Source organism: Bufo bufo, chromosome 3 (genome assembly GCF_905171765.1).
Source record: "Bufo bufo chromosome 3, aBufBuf1.1, whole genome shotgun sequence".
Lineage (NCBI taxonomy): Eukaryota > Metazoa > Chordata > Amphibia > Anura > Bufonidae > Bufo > Bufo bufo.
Window position 1 is genome coordinate 123,283,162 of NC_053391.1, and position 21,543 is coordinate 123,304,704.

At 45.3% G+C, this 21,543-nt stretch overlaps 1 protein-coding gene across 2 annotated transcripts in view; it reads left to right on the plus strand.

Annotated features, from left to right (window-relative positions):
* The first annotated feature begins 985 nt into the window (after positions 1-985).
* SH2B2 (SH2B adaptor protein 2) overlaps positions 986-21,543 on the plus strand; it is a 97,195-nt gene continuing 76,637 nt past the window's right edge. For both annotated transcript variants that reach the window (XM_040423524.1, XM_040423525.1), the window contains exon 1: positions 986-1,080. The gene's annotated coding sequence lies outside the window, so the exon portion shown is untranslated. The remainder of the gene's footprint in view (positions 1,081-21,543) is intronic.

Below are 21,543 nucleotides of genomic sequence, written 5' to 3' on the forward strand. Positions count from 1 at the left end.
GTGTGCATGAGGCCTTTACAGCTCACAGTAAATGCTGGTGATGCGTTCTTATCAATATACTGAGCTACAGACCTGTATTAATTATAATCTTTATCATTCATTATGGATTTTCAATTTCTCCGTTTTTTTCTGTCTTTGATTTTGGGATAAGTTGTCCAGGAAAAAAAAAAGAACGGAAGTAGTAGCTCTATCACTGGCCATGTTGGCTATGTTCACACTTGAGTCCTTGTTTTCCGGTATTGAGATCCAACAGAGGATCTCAATACCGGAAAAAAACGTTTCCGTTTAGTCCTCACGCATTCTGAATGGAAATACATCCGTTCAGTATGCATCAGGACATCTTTTCTTCCATTAGCCTTCCGTTTTAGGACTGGACACAAAAACGCTGCAAGCTGCCATTTTGTGTCCGGTCATAAAACTGGAAAAAAACGGATCCGGCACTGGAAAAAAATGGATCCGGCACTGGAAAAAAAATGGATTCGGCACCGGAAAAAAAATGGATCCGGCACCCATTGACTTTCAATGTATTTAGTGGCGGATCCGTTTTTTTTCTCTTTTGATTTCACACAATCGCATCCTACCGGAATGAATGCATCCTGATGTGCAAAATCAAAATGGATCCGTTTAATTTTGGTATTATCAACGAAAGTGTGAAAGTAGCCCTTTCTTGTCACCCAGCTTTTCAGGGAAAGGCTATGATCTGCAGGGACCTGACAGGAGCAGACATCTCAATGGCCTGTATGTACTGGTGTATTTGTGGAGAAATACTGACCAGTCCTGGCTCCCACTGAGGAGATACTGACATGCTGTGACTGTGAGCAGCCCCCCGCCGCCGCCGCCGCCATGGGGCTGAGAGGAGGATGCTGGCGGCGCCGCCGCAGCAGCACGGAGCTGACACTGGCCCTTTAAGAGCCGCGCGGGCCCCGCCCCCAGCTCCGGGGGTGTGGAGAACAAGAAAGGGATTTGTGTGATCGTGTTATTTGTCGCCAGTGTGACAGGGATAGTGGAGCATGCTGACTACAAAGCCAGGGATGTAAATCCCCCTGCGCATCGTGCACCAGCAATGATCCCCATCGCAGGGTAAGTCACCAGGCTGTGCCCTCGCTCGCTGGGCATGGATGCAGGGCATTGCTGGGGAGGGATCCAGGGACAAGTGCACATTGAGCGGCTTGTGTGCCAGCCTCGGAGCATCCATCATGTATCGCAGGGCTCTGCCCTCAGGCTGCAGGCTGTCCTACATGAGCTGCATTATTGATGGAGGCTCCAGGGTGATGGTCCTGTGTGCCCTTCTGGGGGGGAGCCATGAGGGGCTCACATCCATGGAATTACAGAGCAGCTATGTGTACACACAGGGGCTGCTCCGCACCCTAGCAGATATGGGGCCCCCCCAGATATTTCAGATTATCCGCCAGTCCCCTCAATAAATGGTGGTCATCAGAACTTTCTCCAAGCTTCATTTTCTGGGGGCGTTCTTCCTAGTGTCGCTGCGTTGCCTATGTGTCGTATTCAGACTGCTCGAGACCCTTGGAGAACATGAAGAGGTCTGCGGTACAGCGTCTTTTAGGCTACCTGCACACCTTGCCGTTTACTTGCTGTTTTTCCTCGTGCAGAAAAAAAACGCAGCGTAATACAATTCCAAAGTGAATGCGATTTGATGAATCTCATGTACGCTTTCCGTATTTTTTTACGTGCAGAAATTGACCTGTTTTGTGGATTTTGAAATCTTCAGCGTGTCAATTGTTTGTGGGACTCAGCTCCTTCTGTAAAGTGTTTTTTCCCATAGACTTCAATGGGGTTTGTAAATGTTTTTTTTTTTTGGCGTGAATTTCATGCAGATTTTCTGCATACAAATCTGCACCGTCTGCAGGTAGCCTTAGGGGATGCTTACATGATGGGTTTTACAGCGTATTTTGGTGAAAATCTTTCGGCGGGCGCGTCCTTTCTGCCTCCAATTTATTTCTTAATGCGGCAGCCGGGGAACATGTCCATTAGGCCTCATGTACATGGCCTTTCTGTGCATTGCACGGGGCAACATCCGTGCCGATTCCACGGACGGATCCAGACCCATTCGACTTGATTAGGCCCGTGATCCGTCCACACAGCAAATAAGTAGTGCTTCCGTTCCGCACCGCACAGGACCTTCCGAATTGTGGACCCATTCAGGTGAATGGGGGGAAGGGGGTGGGGTACAGGGTGCACACGACCAGTGCCTGTATATTGTTTGCGTTCCGCAATACGGGCATGGCCGGGCAAACCCTGTTTGACTGAATTGAACCAACTTTCCATCGCAGAAATGTTCTGCCACAAAATCTGCGGCGTGTGTGTGAAGGCACCCTTACGATGAACGATATGACCGGTTACCCCAAGTCATGATATACCCTACGTGGCATTACATTCAATGGCCAATGACTAATGCCATCGCCACTTTTGGCCTGATTTTCGTGGTCTTCTTAGGCCGAGTTCACACGAACTGTGTGTGACCCGTGCCCGTGTTGCGGGCCGCAATGCACGATCGCCGGCCATAGGTCAGCCACATCAGATCGCGGACCCATTTACTTTAATGGGTCCCCCGTTCCGCAAAAAGATAGGACATGTTCTATCTTTTTGCGGAACGGAAGTACGGGACGCAACCCCACAGAAGCACTCCGTAGTGCTTCCAAGGGGTCCCGTTCCGTGCGGCCGTTCCGCAATTCCGGATTTGCGGACCCATTGAAGTGAATGGGTCCGCATCCGTGATGCGGAATGCACACGGAACTGTGGCCGTGTATTGCACGTTCGTGTGATCTAGGCCTTGCGCTATCCGTCCTCGACCGCTGGCGCCCCCTTCCACTTCTCCATCCCCGTAGACATAGCGGCTGCATTAGAAGCGCTACATTAACACCTATGACAGGACCCATTCACAAAGCTCCTACTCCCGATTGCTTTTCTATGGCCGTAGTGGGGGCCATCTGGACATTTATTGCCCATTTACCTAAATAAACACGGCCATAGGCGGTGATGGATAAGAGGCTGCTTTGTTATTTCGTCCTGGTGAAACATAATCTTATTCTCCAGCGCACACGGAAGGAGCGGACAGAGGAGAGCGGGGCGGATTGCGAACGCAGGAGGTCCCTGGCAGCAGAGGCTTCATTCACATGGAGCTCAGTTTGAAATCATCCCCGACTCAATTGAATTAATGGCCTCAGTGTTTCCTCGTAACTGCGTTGGCCGAGCTGAGTGGTCATTTATAGGTTTAATGTATTTATGATAATGACTGGTAGGAAAGGTCCAGGCTCCACTCATCCCTGTGCAGCAGATGGGTCTCATGGCTGGATGTGCTGCTCACAGCTGCCGTACTGTACATCATAAAAGCTTATTGCCCTTCCAGTATTGACTGCGGAAATGGAAAACGGCTGGGAGAACATGGGGCTCGATCTGTGGTCTGTGTGTGTTCAGCGAAGGATGCCGGGAATGGCTCATTAGATTGCATGTCTGAGTTACTTCCAAAAAAAGAAATAAATCCTAGGTCAGATTCCCAGGTAGCAATGAGTGGTCCAAATAGTATCTGTCTGCAGGAAATTCACTGGTAAACCAGGCCCAATGCCTTGTGGGGCTAGATCTGCTGAAGGGAATGATAGCTTTTCACAGAAAAAGTACGATGCAAATGAGCAGTTAAAGTATCTCATGAATAATGTAAAATATGAAAATCAGACATCATATAGTACATGACAAACTCTTTTGAACACAGCTAGAACCAGCCCTGTACCTCACATGGATCCAGAGATCTCCCCATTCATTTAGATTTATATCAAGCTGACAGCTCAAGGGGAGTGTCCTTTCTGCTGCAGCTCGGGGGGCGTGTCCATGCTCTGCCTTTCATAACTCAGGAGGCAGATGAAGGATGAAACTGAGCATGTGCGGCCCTATCGGTGAGCAGGTGAAAGAAATAAGAAAAAGAACAAACAGCAGGTGGCGCTATACAGATACATTTTATTGCATAAAGGGTGTATTCGATGCCCAGATTCTGGTAATTGTCAGGAGGGAAGCATTCTCACCCGGCAGTCGTCAGATAGTTAGCAGAGGACACCGCTGCTATTACATCCAGCGATGTCCTCCTCAACATGGGGAGAAGCGATAGATATGCCATCAGTCGTCACTATTAAAGACAGTGGACTGCCGGTGGTAGATCACTATTAGGGTCCATTCACACGTCCGTTTTTTCTTTCCTGATCTGTTCCGTTTTTTCTGGAACAGATCTGGACCAGATCTGGACCCATTCATTTTCAATGGGTCCTGGAAAAAAACGGACAGCACAATGTGTGCTGTCCGTTTCCGTTGTTCCGTTCCGCATGTCCGTTTAAATATAAAACATGTCCTATTCTTTTCCTGAAAAATCGGATCCTGGTACAATACAAAGTCAATGGATCCGCAAAAAACGGATGACATACGGATGTCATTCCGTATGTCATCCGTTTTATACGGAATCCGTTCCTGGAAATTACATAACATTTTTTTTTTTTTAAAGAAATCCAAACAACTTTATTTGCTTATTGAAATTTCTACATGTTTCCGCAAAAAACGGATGACATACGGATGACATACGGAAACATTTTCAGGAACAACGGATCCGCAAAAAACGGACAGAAAATCGGATTATAGAAAAATACTGACGTGTGAATGTAGCCTTAATGCGATCGTTTTCTCATCCATCAGGCATTTAGAGGCAGTATTAGGCGTCATTTACACGTCAGTGTTCGGTCAGTGATTTCCAACAGTGATTGGGAGCCAAAACGTGGTGCGTCTCTAAAGACAGAACAGGTGCAGATCTTTCCCTTATGTCGGTGTAGCGCCACTCCTGGTTTTGGCTCACAATCACTGATGGAAATCACTGACCAAACACTGATGTGTGAATAAGGGCTTACACTGCCAAATGGGAGTACACTGCCAAATCACTGCCAAACGCTCATTACCGATCATGGGGCATAAAATCTGGCAGTCTACTATACCCTTAAGGCCTCATGCACACGGCCATTGTCCGGCCGTTCCGTGCATTGGGGCCCGCAATTTGCGGTCCCCAATGCACAGTCAAAGTTCGTACGGCCGCCGGGACGGATCGAGAACCATTCAACTTGAATGGGTCCGTGATCCATCCGCACCGACAAAAAATGTTCAAGTGAATGGGTCCGCAATCCGTGATGTGGGGAGAACACGGCCGGTGCGCGCATATTGCGGACCCGTTGTTTGCGGACCGCAATACGGCCACGGGGTGCATGAGGCCTAACTCAGTTATAATACATATAGTTATAATACATTTTAGACTACTTTAATAAACTGTAGAATATTTTTCATCCCCTTAAGTGCACCAAAGGCGGGCCAAAGACACTCTGAGCACCCTAGTTCCTCCTGCTTCCTTACCTCTCTGGTGGGGATCCAGCTGCTTTGTGGCATAAATGCCAGCTTTTATACCCTCACGTGGCCCTGTCAGTCAAGACAGAGAGGGAGGGGCTGGCAGAGGAAGCAACAGGAGGAGCAAGGGTGCACAGAGGGGCTTGGGCCCGCCCTCGGTGCACGTAACTGCTCATTTGCATATGGATTAAGACTACAATTTCTCCAGAATGAAGCAGTGCATCGGTAAGTGAAAGGTATCATTACATTTAGCTGAGCTTGGCTTACAACACATTGCAGTGAATTTACTGGTGACAAATTCCCTTTAAAAAAAATCAGGAAAGAGGATGAGTTTTGAAGTATTTTATGTCATATTCTTCAGGTAACCCCCTTGCATAGGCCCAGTCCTCCAGCATGTGAAGTGGCCATTGATACGTTATCGTTATAGTGACCCATAGGGAGCTTTAGAAATGTCAAGGGGGCTGATGTGACAGCAAGCAGTAAAAGTCCTTGAGAGATCCTCTTCCATTAGGTTGATGGGGGAAAAAAAATTTCTCCAAATGTATTCTGCAGCAGGACAACGGCCCCAAACATACAGTTAATGTCATTAGGAACTATCTTCAGTGTAAAGAAGAACAAGGGGTCCTGGAAATGGTGATATGGCCCCATAGAGTGTGCATTCCGTATTTTGCGGAACGGAACAGCTGGCCCCTAATAGAACAGTCCTATCCTTGTCCGTAACGCGGACAATAATAGGACATGTTCTATTTTCTTGCGGAACGGAAATACGGACATACAAAAACGGAATGCACACGGAGTAACTTCAGTTTTTTTTGAGGACCCATTGAAATGAATGGTTCCGTGTACGGTCCGCAAAAAAAACTGAACGGACACGGAAAGAAAATAAGTTCGAGGCCTAAGTGGTACTTGTCAAGAAATCCATGTTTCGGTCCCTGTCTGGCAAAGGACTTGTGCCGCCAGAGCCAGTGATTGTACAGAACCAAGCAGTATAAGAAATTTTTCATTTAGGGTTCATCCTCATGACCATAGCCTGTTTTGCGGTCTGCAAATTGCGGATCCGCAAAACATGGATACCGGCCATGTCTGTCATGTGACCAGGCAAATCACCTCCATGTGATGTCTCCTCCATTCTAATACACTTCACCCGTCATCTGTACTTGTTCTGTTGGAAGTTTAGTGCAGATGACGGGTGCAGTGTATTGGAATGGAGGAGACATCACATGGAGGTGATTTGCCTGGTCACATGACCCTCCATCTGCGGCCATCTTATGGACAGGACCTCTGTGTGGACAGCACAAAAGACTGTAAACAAGTGGCATGCCTTATTAAATCTAGAAAATGGAGCAGAATTTCAGCAAAGGATAAATTAGTAAATGCCATATAATCATCTCGCCAACAAATTGGTCAGCAGTAACCAGAAAGTGGCCAACCTCTTTAATGATATACAGTGCAGTCGGTCATTGAATCTATCCAATATGGCTGCAGTTACATGTCCCCCTTGGAGTGTGGTTTAGGTTTCGGAAACATACAGAAATTCGGTTGAAGAATGAGAAAACCCCACATGGAGCTGTAATGGCAGCCATTGTGGTTGTTCATCAGTTTTTTAGCAAAACCATTTTAACAAACAAAAAAAAAGGCTGAATAGATCAGGTTAATTCAAGGACTAATGGTTACTGGTGATTCGGTAAAGAAAGATGCTCCTCACTTATGGTTACAGCTATGGACACAGTGGGGGAGAGTTATCAGACCTGGTGTAAAGGAAAACCTGCTTAGTTGCCTATAGCAACCAATCAGATTCCACCTTTCATTGTTCAGAACTCCTTTGGAAAATGAAAGGTGGAATCTGATTGGTTGCTATGGGCAATTAAGCCAGTTTTCATTTAAATAAACCTCCCCCTAAATTTTATATATATATATATATATATATATATATATATATATATATATATATATATATAATTAGTTTCAGTTCCTTCGTGTTTCCTTCCCGATGAGGCTACCGTGGTGCTCTTTGCCTGTAATTGCACAGAATTTGTACAGGCGGTGATAGGTATGGTGAAAATGACCGATTTTGACTCGTTTTTGCCACGTCATGGCTGTGTACGTTTAGCGGTGTTTTGGGGGTGCGCAGCAGAATTGGGAATTATTTTACATGACATAAGGGAATTGATAGAATGGTTTAAGTAATTGAATGTATTTAGAAAATGGAGCTGTGTTCCAAACATCCGTCCTCTCGCCTGTCAGCAGAACAGCCTGTTTTATCTAATGTCGTATAATTAGCGTTCAGCACATATGCTTCGTGAATCTGAATTCACAGTCTCTCGGGGGTCAACAACAGACTGGAGATTAAAAAACATGAGTGTGTTCTCCGGCTACTGTATTGTTATACATATCTTACACGAAAAATACATTACAGGCAAGTACCCGAGTTATCCTAAAAAATCCCTGCCGTTCCTCTTGTATCCAGATCATCCCTGCTTCTTAAGGGCTCATGCACATGAACGTGCTGTGTTTTGCGGTCTGCAAATTGCATATCTGCAAAACACGGATGCCGCCTGTGTGCCTTACACGATTGACGGAACGGGGGGCCCATAGAAATGCCTATTCTTGTCCACAAAACAGACAAGAATAGGACATGATCTATAATTTTTGCGGGGTCACGGAACGGAGCAACGGATGTGGACATAACACGGAGTGCTGTCCGCATCTTTTGAGGCCCCATTGAAGTGGATGGGTCCGCATCTGAGCCGCAAAAAATGCGGCTTGGACGCGGAACCAAACCACGTTCGTGTGAATGCGCCCTAAAGAGGACACGCCACTCCTCCTGTCATTTTGGTTGTTGTAAAGATGTGTATTCTCCATTAAAAAATCTATTGGGAGCATCTTCTTCTCAGAAGTCTTATTTTGTGCTGCTCCTCTGTTACTCTTCCTAGAAATTCTGAATACATTGAGAACTGGGTGTTATTTACCAGTTAGTGGTGTGTCACACGCAGTCTGTCACTGGCAGCACTGATTGGAAAGTGCCAGAGTGTAGGAACGTACATCCAACTGGTAACAGTTGAGGAATGACAATACTTAGGAGTTCAAAAGAAAGATGTTTTATTGTTATATTACGGCATTTTTCCCCCATTTGGGGGGGGGGGGGGGTGCGTCTTATGGGGCGAAAAATACGGTATATTATAGGGAATATAAGTATTTACTAAAGGGCATATATCCCCACATTATCAGCGTTATTCCTGCTGACACGTGCGCTGAATGTATTGTATTTAGCCCTAATTCTTTATGTGGCCTCAATGTATCTTAAATCAATCCTTTATAATATGTAAATGAGCCCCTGGGTGCAATAAGGGTGGCGCCATGGCACCCAGAGGCTCCACTCCCTGCCTGCTTTGTCACGCCCCCACTGCTAAGACTGACAGGTCAGGCAGTGAAAACATTCATGCCTAGGCCTGAAGTGTAATGGGAGCACATTCGGCGCAAGCGCTATACAGGGGCTAATTTACATGTTACAAAAGAGGGATTTTAGGCACATTGAGGCCACGTAAAGAATTAGGTCTAAAAGCATTACATTCAGCAGCGGTTGGATGTCAGCTGGATTAATGCTGATAATCTGGAGAAAGATGCCCTTTAAAGGGGTTGTTCCATTACAAACACTTACCCCCTATGCAGAGGATAGGGAATAAGTACCAGTGCTTGGCTATCGCCAACAGTCCCATAGGGTCGAGTGAAGCAGCAGTGCACATGTGTGACCACCAATCTATTCAGATGGGGGGACACAGGGCCCCTGTTCTCATTATCAGGCCCCGGTCCCCTATCCTGTGAATAGGGGATAAGTATAATGGGACAACCCCTTTAAAAAGAACCTGTCATCTGTATAGTAGCACCGAATGGTTGCTATGGATACACAACAGTGACAGCCTGTTAAATAGGGCAGTGTATCCCTAGCAACCAGTTAAGTTATTTTCAGGCTGTTAAAGGGATCCTGTCAGATCCCTTAAGCCCTATTAAAGGTGTATTCCCATCTGGGACATTGATGGCATATTGCTAGGATATACCATTAATGTCAGATAGGTGCGGGTCCCTCATCTGAGACATACTCCTATTTCTTGAACGAGGTCCCCAAAGTGAAGGGACAGTAGCTGTGCATGTGCGGCCACTCTCGTTTGACCTGGTTCAGAAAATAGACGGCCGCTGGCTGGTTAATTTTGGAAGTCTCATAGCAGTGAATGGAGAGAATGCGCAGTGTGCTGTACCTGCAATTTGGCGGCCTTGTTGTGGAGAAAGTCCCAGAGGTGGGACCCACACCTGTCTAACATTGATGGCTTATCCTAGCGATATGCCATCAATGTACCAAATGGGAATTGTGCCACAAAAATATTTTACTGGTTTTCAACCCAGTACCTGGGTTACTTTTGTAAATGCATGTGATTAAAAATTTAGTATAGCCACTGAGTTATTCAATAAAATGTATCTGTATAGCGCCACCTCCTGTTTGTTCTTTTCCTTATTTTGTTATCCACCTCACTGAGGTGGTCGCACACGCTCAGTTTAAACCTTCAATTGCCACAAGCCATATTTTCTGTTAGAAGGTGTGGCAGTTACAGGGCAAGACCTGCAGCAGAAAGGACACGTCCCCTGAGCTGCTAGCCTGAAATAAATCTAGAAGAACAATAGGAGCAATGAATGGGGAGCTTTCTGGATCCATGTAAGGTACAGGGCTGAATCTAGCTTTGTTAAAAAAGTATTATCATATACTATATGATGTCTGATTTTTTTTATTTTTTACATCAATAATAGTTTAACCCCTTCTACCCCGGACAAGTTTTCGCCCTTCTGCCCAGGCCATTTTTTGCAAATCTGACATGTGTCACTTTATGTGATAATAGTTTTGGAACACTTTTATTTATCCAAGCCATTCTGAGACAGTTTTCTCGTGACACATTTTATGTCATTTTTTTTTTTTTTTAGGACGTTATAAGGCTTGGAATTTTAGAAGCAATTCTTAAAATGACCCCATTGTAGAAACTACACCCGTCAAGTTACTCAAAATTGATTTTATAAACTTTGTTCACCCTTTAGGTCTTTCACAAGAATTAAAGGAAAATGGAGATGACATTTCAAAATTTCACTTTTTTGGCAGATTTTCCATTTTAAATCAATTTTTTTTTCTTTAACACATCGAGGGTTAACAGCCAAACAAAACTCAATATTTATTACACTGATTCTGCAATTTACAGAAACACCCCACGTGGTTGTAAACTGATGTAAGGGCACACGGCACGGTGCAGAAGAAAAGAAGCGCCATATGGTTTTTGGAAGGCAGATTTTGCTGGACTGGTTTTTAGATGCCATGTCCCATTTGAAGCCCCCCTGATGCACCTTACAGTAGAAACTCCCAAAAAGTGACTCCTGCAATTTGTGGACCGCAAAAAATGGCACGGTCGTGTGAACGAGCCCTTAAAGAGGTATTCCCAGAATATCTATTTTATGCAGCTGCCAAAGGTGGCAGGGTTACAGAAACAGCCGAGCGGGCTGTTCTATACGGTTCCTTTAAATCCCCTAGAAGTGAACGGGAGTTACAGAGAGAGCGTAATGGCGGGTTTACACGGCCCGATTGTCAGGCAGATTATCAGGGAGGAACGTTCCTACGCATGCTCGTTTCCGATAATCTGTTCATTTAAAGGTGCAGCTGATCACCCGATGGACGTTAAAGTAAATTAATGTTTCTGGGCAGCAGATCGTCCTGTTTAAACAGCAATCTGCTGCATAGGAACAATGCAGCTGTAGGAGGACCAGAGATTGCAGTAGCGACTGCCAGTTGTCAAGACGGAATGCTTCCTTCCCCATAATCGGCTGCTGCTTGGGCCGTGTAAACCCGCCATAACACATATATGTTTCCCCGTATCCATAGGTATCAAAATGGTGTAGTTCACTGTGCTACGCTGTTACTCTGTTCACTTTCATGAGAGTTACAGCCCGCTCAGCTGGTTCGGTAAGTCTGGATGCTGCATAAGGTAGGTATTTCGCAGCCATGAATGTCAGATGGGTGTGGTAGACGCAGCACTTTGAAGTGCCTTTTGCGATATGGCATTAGAAGAATTTAGATATCTTTGACTTTTTAGTCTAACCAGACTGTCTATTACTCTGTAATTCCTCTAGCACCGTTCTGAGGAAGCAGTAGGTTTAAAGAGCACACCAAATGCTTCAAATAACTTCTTTATTAACTTCAACTTTTCTTCATATATAACACTGCCGCCTCCGCAGCAGATAGTCCATGTACATAACACGTGTTGAATAAAGTATCAGAAAATGGCGGTATGCATAAGATGGTGGTTCAACTGTTCAATCTTGTCATTCAACTAAAAATGGTAGATATATTTCTCTCTTCAGTATCTGTACTCTGACTTTAGGTTATTTAAGCACTTTATGATCTCTCTGAGAGGTATATTTGAGGTTAACCAATAGTTCACTTGCTCTACTTGGTTTGCAGTTTTCTCTATACAATTGCTTATGATCTGGTATGAGCAGTTCGCATTTGTATGCAATTTGTTTGGATTGTATGGCTCAGTATTTGTTTGTATGGTATTTGCAATTGTGAACATTGTAGTTTGCAATTGAATTTGTTGGAACTGTAAGTAAACACACATATAACTTGTTCAATATACAGTTCTAATCACTATAATAACAGTAGGAACATTATATAACTGTTTTAAATACCATACCAATTTTGGCCTATATGCTTCCATAAAACACAGCTCTTAGTGCAGTGAATGTCTGTTCAGCTTCTCTCTCTAGTGAATAATGATTCCAGCAGCTCCTGCTAGGGGAATTTACCACACAAGCTGTGTGTGAGGCTGGCTGTAATTGGTCAAAACTCCTGCTGTGTGTGAGGCTGGCTGTGATTGGTCAAGACTCCTGCCCAGCAGCAACAGTTTAACTCTATGCTTTTTGTTGTTTCTGCTGTGTCATTGAGCTTACCTTGACATCCATATAATGAATTTTAAAGGTATATTATCTTTTCTGTTTCTGTGGACACAATATATAACAGTTATATGACATCCAAACATGAAGTCACAGTAAATAACTCTGCTTTTGTCTTTAACACACAAAGATAGGAACTGTATTAAGGTTATTGTCAGGTTTAGCTGTATAAACACACAAGCTATATTAGCAACCTAGGACAGGTCTTAGCTGGCCAGCTACAATGGGAATGCCCTTTAAAGAGAGACATTATCAAATAAGTAGCGGGTTGTGTAGGGCATAGTGCAGGGATGTAAGGTCACTTGCTAGTTTATCTGTGCGGCGCTCCGTTCCCCCGCTGTGCCCCCCTTTTACTTTTATCGCTTGTTATGTAAATTAATATCATCGGTACAGGGAGGAGGAGACTGCCCTGTTTATCAATAGGCGCCTCCTTCTCCCTGGCTGTGACTCTCTCCGCTGTGATTGGACTGCGCTACAGCCAGGGAAAAGGAGACACCCATTGAGAAACAAGGCAGTCTGTTCCTCCCTGTACTGATGATATTAATTTACATAACAAGCGATAAAAGTAAAAGGGGGGAACGGAGAGGCGCCCAAACAAACTAGTAAGGGACCTTACATCCCTGCACTATGCCCTACACAACCCCCTACTTATTTGATAATGTCTATCTTTAAACCCGGGACCCCCACCGATCAGATGCTGATGATCTATCCAGAGGATAGATCATCAGTTTAAAAAAACTGCAAAACTCCTTTAAGTAAACATTACCAAACAGATAAGCTAATCCTTACAGTTTTCTTTTTATGCATCTGCTTTTAAAGTTGTCCAGCACCCACATCAGTCATGGGAAAAAAGTAAAAGCCCCTTTAAAACGTAATAAGCTGTTGCGCTGATTTTAGCAGCAGTAATTACAATCAGACACTTTCTGTAATTTAGTACGAGTCTTTCACTTCATAAGAAAAAATCCCAAATTGAGATTCGAAGTAGTGTCTGAGGCTGCGGGGAACAGCTGATCAGTGGGAATGCCGGGTCTTGGACCATCACTTATCAAATATTGATGACCAATCCTGAGGACAGATCATCAATATCATGAGACCGGAAAGCCCATTAATAATAAAATGTACCTTTTAATAATAAAAACAAAAGGGTTTGCCCATCAGCCCTTCCCATCCCATAAGCATGCATTTGAGGGGAAGAAGATACATATAGTAGATGTCAGGCACTTCTGGTGCTCCTTAAAGGGAATCTGTCACCAGCGATCCAGCTGCTTGTATAGACAAATAGCTATGGTTCACCTGATTTCTTTTGTTGATCCCAGGCTCCGTTCCTAAGTTATGCAAATTAGGCCTTTGGTGCAATGAGGGCATCACCATTGCTCTTGTTGCATCCAAACTCCACTCCTTTCTGTGGTCGGCCCCTCCCTGGCTGCTTTACCACCACCTGGCCTTGTCAATCAAAGCAGCCAGGGAGGGGCTGACCACAGAAAGGAGGGGAGTTTGGGTGCAACAAGAGTATTGGTGAGGCTCCCATTGCACCAAAGGCTTAATTTGCACATTAAGAAAAAGTAGCTTTGGGACGGAGCCTGGGACCAACAAAAGAAAAGCAGTGTTTTAATCAGGTAAACCATAGCTATGTGTCTATACAAACAGGGAGGTCGCTGGTGACAGATTCCCTTTAAAGGGCATCTGTCGGCAGATTTGTACCTATGACCCCGGCTGACCCGTTACATGTGCGCTTGACAGCTGAAGGCATCTGTGTTGGTTCCATGTACCGTACATATGTGCCCGCATTGCTGAGAAAAATGATGTTCTAATATATGCAAATGAGCTTCTAGGAGCAACAGGGGCGTTATCATTACACCTAAAGGCTCGGCTCTGTATGCAGCTGCTATGCCCTTTGACAGGGCCAGACAGCGTAAATGTCATCATGCCTGGCCTCTTCAATCACAGTGGAGAGGGCGCAGCAGTTGCAGAGAGAGCTGAGCCTCTAGGTGTAACGGCAACACCCCCGTTGCTCCTAGAGGCTCATTTTCATATATTAAAACTTCATTTTTCTCAGCAAGGCGGACACACATGAACATGGGACCAACACAGATGCCTTCAGCTGCCAAGTGCACATGTAACATGTCAGCCAGTTTCATAGGTGCCAATCTGCTGATAGATGCCCTTTAAGGATGGGTCTGGTTATAATCTAGTAAAGGGGCTTCATTGTCATCCTCATTTGCTGGACACACAGTAGGTTTCAGCAGGGAATTTACATAAGAAAGGAAATTGATTTTCGGGACTGTTATTGATTTCTGTAAAGCTCCAGTAATATGTAGGTGCACTTAAGCCACCCACTGTTCAGTCATCTATAATTCCTGAAAGCATTCACTAAGAGGTCTTCACCCAGGTCAACGTTTGGCTGAATCATTCGTTCCCAACCATTGCCCAGCATCATCCGATCTCATATGTGGCGTAAAAATACTCACTGGTCGGCAGCCCATCTCCCGGTGTAAACAAGGGATGAGCTACAGGCTCCTATCGGGCTGTCCATACTGACCCCGAGTCTGAATCAGTTTATATGATGTCACCTTTTTAGAAAATTGTTCAAAAAGTTTGTAAGCAAAGCTGTTCACTGATGATTCAGATGCTATCGGTTCTAATAATGCTTCTTGTTTTTACATTTATAATTTTTAAGATATAAGTGAAGAAGTCAATCCAGAGGGGACATATCCACAGGATAAGCCATAAATGTCCCGTAGATACAGGTCCCACCGCAAGGACTGGTTCCAATCTTTGAGAATGGAGCCACGTCTCACGCCACCCTGAATGAAGTGGTGAATGCACATACACGGCTCTCTCCATCCACTTCTGTGAGACTTTCAAAAACAGCAGAGTAAGCGCACTTGTGTCGTTTTGGATGTTCCATAAAGTAAATGGAGAAAGCCTTGCGTGCTGTGCACCGTTCTCGAGATAAGAGCAAAAATATTCACATGGGCGTTTTGCTTAATTTCAGTATCATTAAAGGGGTCTTCTGATGACCTATCAGTGGTTTGAGAATGCTGTTGAGCTCCTGTGACCACCGCAGCCTTCTCCAGCTTTTCCTGGGCCAGTAACGACTTGTTCATTGGTCACGTGGCCAATGCTTGGTGAGCACGGAGCAGGCAGCAGCGCAGCTGCCTTCCTAGAACAGCTGATCGATACTGATGGCCTATCTGCTGATGACCTATCCAGAGGATAGGTCATCAGTAAAAAAAAATAATCTTGGAAAACCCTTTTAAAGGGTTTGTTTAACCACTTTTTAAAAGAAGTACTGTAATACACATCCGCTGCTTCTGTTTCGACGTTTCCCATGTCCCTCAGAAGCCTCTGTACTGCCTGGTCCCTGTCGACACAGGCATGCGACACTGTAGCCAATCACTGATTGTATTATTTAAAAAAATAATAATTTAAAATAAATTTAAAAAGGTTTTCGGATTGCGTCAAAACCCTTTAAAATAATAATTTATGAAGGAAGCTGTTATTTTGTTATGCATTTATTTTACTTTTATTGCTCCTATTTGCCATTCTGAGCTGTGGTCACATGATCATGTCCATTCAGCTCTTTCTTATTTCCTGTTATGTCCATGGCGGGGCAGTGATAGGGGAGTGTCTATGTAATTGGCTGGGTAGGAGGAGCTATAATCTAGCTGGGTGTTGTTAGGGGCGGTGCTGGAGCTGTGGTAGAGAAAGGAGAAGTCCATCATGGGTTTGGTTGGATACAACAACAGGAAGTGCTACTGTAACGGTCACATACTCACACACACACACAGGGGGGAGGGAAGTGACCACTGCGCTCCACCCTTACCCCTGGCCCTGCCTACTTGCCTCGCGAGTCCTAATGACAGGGGACAACTGGACGGCAATCCCTAACTTGGAATAAGTGCAGGGATGACAGACAGACAAACAGGACGTGAACGGACCGAGTCAATGCCAGGAAAGCTACAAAGTACAAATGGAGCAAGCAGAGAATTGTCAGGAGAAGCCGGGGTCATAAATACCAGGAGAGACGTGAAGTACCAAAGGAGTCAGCAGAGGAACGTCCGGAGGAGGCCAGGGTCAGAATACCAGGATAGCAGCAAAGTACAGAAGGAGCAGGTAGAGGATCGTCAGGAATTCAGCAGGAGGTAAGTACTCCAGGAAAGATCAAATCACAGGTGGAACCTAAATTAACAGGCAACCTGTGGCCAGCAGGCTGCCTGTATTTATAGTGGGGAGTGAGGGTCATGTGACGTGGCCAGCGTCACATGACCGACAGACCAACCAGTCGAGCACCGAGTGATCAGCTCGGCGCTCAAGGCAGACTAGGAGCAGGGAGCCACCCAGCTAGTAAAGCCGCCCTGGGAATGAGGTCAAACACAGATCCTCATTCCCAAAGCTAAGCAACAGGTCTGCGGGCGATGGGGGACCGAGTGCACCCTTGGAACCCCGTTACAGCTACATACAGGATGGAAACCAACCAGAGGGATTTCTTTACATGTTGAAAAGAGGTCAGGAGAGTCCAAATAGAAAGAAAACAAAGCATGGGGAAGAAGTACATGAGCATATCTGTTAAACGTAGAAATCCCAGAAAACCCCTTTAAGTGGCAGGTCATGGGAAGCTGCACCTGGATAATATTTTTGGCATCCCATGGAATACATGGACGGGCTTAATCCACCAGAGCAGGATACTTAGCTGATACTTAGCAGCTCTCCACTCTGGCTCCTATGAGTCCTGAGACAGAGACCTCCTCTATGAGGTCTAAGGGCCTTAACTGGGTGTACAGAAAAGGGTTGTCCCTTGAAGCTTTATATTCGGATACTACAGTTTGGTTTGGGGTATAATGTACATTTGCTTAGAGTTACCAAGCTGGAAGTTAACTGATGGACATTTCCAAGAATTGGTAATAACGTTCTTTACATTAAGAAAACTGAGAATCATGTATATCTAGAAGATCTGAGGCAATAGTCCAGTCAGTTGTGCTGTAATTTCACAGCTTAATGTTCAGTGTCTTTCACGCCATCAGCACTGATCATGTGCGGCCCGCGAGTCTCCGGACTCATTCAGTTACTGATGCGTGCTGCTAAATGATCACTGTAATTGCTAATTAACATCATTCAGTCTTATTAGATGGGTACAAGTAACGTCAGTATTTCTCATCTATTTCTTGAACCTTTTCAGATGGAATTGCTTTTTCATGTTGAGCGCTTTCGTCTCATATACTTCGGCCATTCGACTGGCAGCTACTCTTTACCTATATGTGGGCATTCTCCTGTTTGGCATTATTTCCTCCTTTCCTGATCCCAATGTACAAGACCAATGGACTATTTAGATATGAAGAATAACACAACCTGCTAATTCTCACTAGTGGAGCATTGTAGCACATCTTTCTCTAGGTGGTCCCACACGTTAGATGAATGATGGTTGAACCCTCTGGAAATCAGCAGGTCATATCAGATGTACAGCGGCATCCCTAAGGGTGCCCATTCACATTCAATAACCGCTATCTCTCCTGGCTTCCCCGTATGAACCAAGCCAAATGTGTATGTGTATTCTATGGGGAGAGCAGAGAAAATGGCTCCTCTCTCAGAAGAACAAAAGGATCGGGCAAAGATGTTTATTTCACCCAATCCTCCCAATGATGTTGAGGGGGAGTCAGGAGCTCCCTCCCCATACACATTACCTTGCCGTTCTCAGCAGGTTCAGCCGACAAAAGACAGGGGCAAACTGACCATAGACCCTACAGTAAAACCTTCTGGTGGGCCGATGCCCAGGTGACCTCCTGAGCCCTCTTCACGGCCGTTGACCATGGTTAGTAATGATCTGACGTTCCCCTCCTGACTCATGAATTCAACTGGAGTAGGAGAACAGCACGTGGCAGCTCGTGCCAGCTGCCACAGAGGGGCAGTTTTTGGGGAGGTATTTTGTGCTGCTGGGCAATATTTTGTTGGGATGGTATAATGTGCTGCAATATGGTATTGCTGCCCCTCCCCCACCCTTGTGTTGACCCTGCCTTCTGTCAGTTTGGGCCCCACTATAAAATAGGGCTACTTTTAGTTCCCAGTCTGCCCCTGGCCTAAAGTGTATGGGCAGCTTTAGAGAAGGATGCTCGATCCTTTTTGTTCTTCGGGGAGATAAGCCGCTGCCAGAGGCGTATAGCAGGTGCTTATTTCCTTCTTTGAGCAAGCTTGCATATCTGTGGCGGGATTAGGAGGAATGGCTTTGGATGCGAACTACAGCCCCTGATAACTGGCTTCTGAGTGTGTATTCTATTGTCATTGGTGTCATGTACTCATCTTTCATTGGTCATGCAAAGTAGAAATGGATATTCATCTAGAAGGGCAAAGGGCATTCATCAGGAGTGTCATCACACAAATTTCTGGCAGGGCAGAAATACGGGCAGCATGGTGACTGAGTGGTTAGCGCCGTTCCCTTACACAGGTCCTAAGTTAACGGACAACATCAGCATGGAGGTTGGAGGAGCTCCCCGTGTTTGTGTCGGTTTCCTCCAACACAACAACATGCTGATAATTTAATCCCATTACATTAGTCCTACCACGTTTCTGGGATTGTGGGGACTAATGTGAGCAATAGCAATCTGTGTACACAGCTGCAGAATATGTTAGTGTCATATTAGTAACGATTAATAAATACTGCGTTAATGACTTATATAATGTAAAGGGAGTCTGTCAGCAGTTTTGACCTTGAAAGACTGCTGACAGCACTAGCTAGGGTCTGGGGAGAAAGGGACAAACATACCTTTTTGCAGAGATGTTCTCATCAGGAGTAGTGTGAATATGAAGTTTTATTCTATCAGGCACCGCTCAAGAGGTGGAGCTTTACTGTGAAGTGCTCTCTGCACTAAGCTGCTTCAGAGCCCATCCCCCAATGCAGAGAGCACCTGCAGGAGCAGAACCTGGCAGAATGAAATTTAATGTCGACACTACTCCTGATAGTAAAAGCTCTGTAAAAGGCATGTTTGTCCTGCTGTTCAGAGGTCCCTACCAAGCACTGTCCCCAGTATTAAATGATCTTTAAGGGATCATTGTCCTTTGAAAAATAGAATATTTTCTATATGTCCTATATTTAATAGATTTTTATTTTCTCTGAAATGAATATGAATGTGTCTGGAGGCGACATCATGTTGGCGAATTGTTGTGGATGTGTCACATGGGTGACATCATGTTGGGAAAGTAATATGGACAAGTCCTTAGGTGACATCATGTTAAGGAATCAGTATGAACAGCTCTGGGGATGACACCATGTTTGGGAATTATAGGTCTGTTATTAGAATCAGGTTGTAGTATTATTCCTGCATGTCCATGACTGATTGGTAAAAATTATGCATCTTAGGCCACTTTCACACTAGCCTTTTTACTGGATCCGTCTGGGTTCAGCAAAAACACTTCCGTTACTGATAATACAACCGTCTGCATCCGTTATGAACGGATCGGGTTGTATTAGCTTTAACATTGCCAAGACGGATCCGTCATTAACTCCATTGAAAGCCAATGGAGGACGGATCTGTTTTCTATTGTGGCAGAGAAAATGGATCCGTCCCCATTGACTTGCATTGGGGTTCTTGCTCCGCATCCCAGGACGGAAAGCAAGCCACAGCATTTTGGAGCACTCCGTTCTGTTCAGTTTTGTCCCCATTGACAATGAATGGGGACAAAACGGAAGCGTTTTTTCCGGTATTGAGCCCCTATGACGGAAATCAATAACGGAAAACTAAAGCTAGTGTGAAAGTAGCCTTATTATTGTGCGTCTCATGTTCACATACAAATCAATTTCCCTTTTAGTTTTTTTGTCTTGTCAGATCGGTTATCATAGTTGTGCAAACCATAGGAAAATGGAAAATGGTTATTTTTAACAAGTTCTCGTTTTTGCATGGGAATCTGCATATAGATGTATATGTCAGCGAGATTAACTGGAGTTTCACATCTGGTGGAATTAACCAATAAATGTTCTCTGTTGTTTGTTTATAAAGTTGACTCACAAATTAACAATAAACTTTATTAATATTTATAATGTAAGACGTTAGGGCTCTTTCACACTTGCGTTGTTGGGATCCGACGCGCACTTCCGTTGCCGGAGGTGCCCGCCGGATCCGTAACACCGCAAGTGAACTGAAAGCATTTGAAGACTGATCAGTCTTCAAAATGCGTTCAGTGTTACTATGGACGCTATTAAAGTCCTGGTTGCCATGGTAGTGGTGGGGAGCGGGGGAGCAGTGTGCTTGCCGCCCATGCGGCTCCCGGGGTGACGTCGGGGCGCCCCATGCGCATGGATCGCGTGATCAATGCGATCGCGTGGTACATGCGCGTGGGGCGCCCTGGCGTCACTCTGGGGCGCCCCAGAGGCCGCGCGGACGGTGGGTGTGCTGCTCCCCACTACACTTTACCATGGCAGACAGGACTTTAGCGTCCTGGCAGCCATGGTAACCATTCAGAAAAAGCTAAACGTCGGATCCGGTAATGCGCCGAAACGACGTTTAGCTTAAGGCCGGATCCGGATTAATGCCTTTCAATGGGCATTAATTCCGGATCCGGCCTTGCGGCAAGTGTTCAGGATTTTTGGCCGGAGCAAAAAGCGCAGCATGCTGCGGTATTTTCTCTGGCCAAAAAACGTTCCGGTCCTGAACTGAAGACATCCTGATGCATCCTGAACGGATTTCTCTCCATTCAGAATGCATGGGGATAATCCTGATCAGGATTTTTTCCGGCATAGAGCCCCGACGACGGAACTCTATGCCGGAACAGAACAACGCAAGTGTGAAAGAGCCCTTAGCTCTCCTGGCATGTGCATTCCCTATAAAGTATAAATTTTGGAGCAACTATGTTGTGCCATTCCTCTGTTATTCCCCCTGGAAATTTATGAATAATGTAACAACTTGGTGTTACCATTCCCTTTGTCACTGGGGTGCATCCTTAGGCCCCTTTCACACGGGCGAGATTTCCGCACGGGTGCGATGTGTGAGGTGAACGCATTGCACCCGCACTGAATCCCGACCCATTCACTTCTATGGGGCTGTGCAGATGAGCAGTGATTTTCATGCATCACTTGTGCGTTGCGTGAAAATCACAGCATGCTCCTCTTTGTGCGTTTTCCACGCAACGCAGGCCCCATAGAAGCGAATAGGGCTGCGTGAAAATCGCAAGCATCCGCAAGCAAGTGCG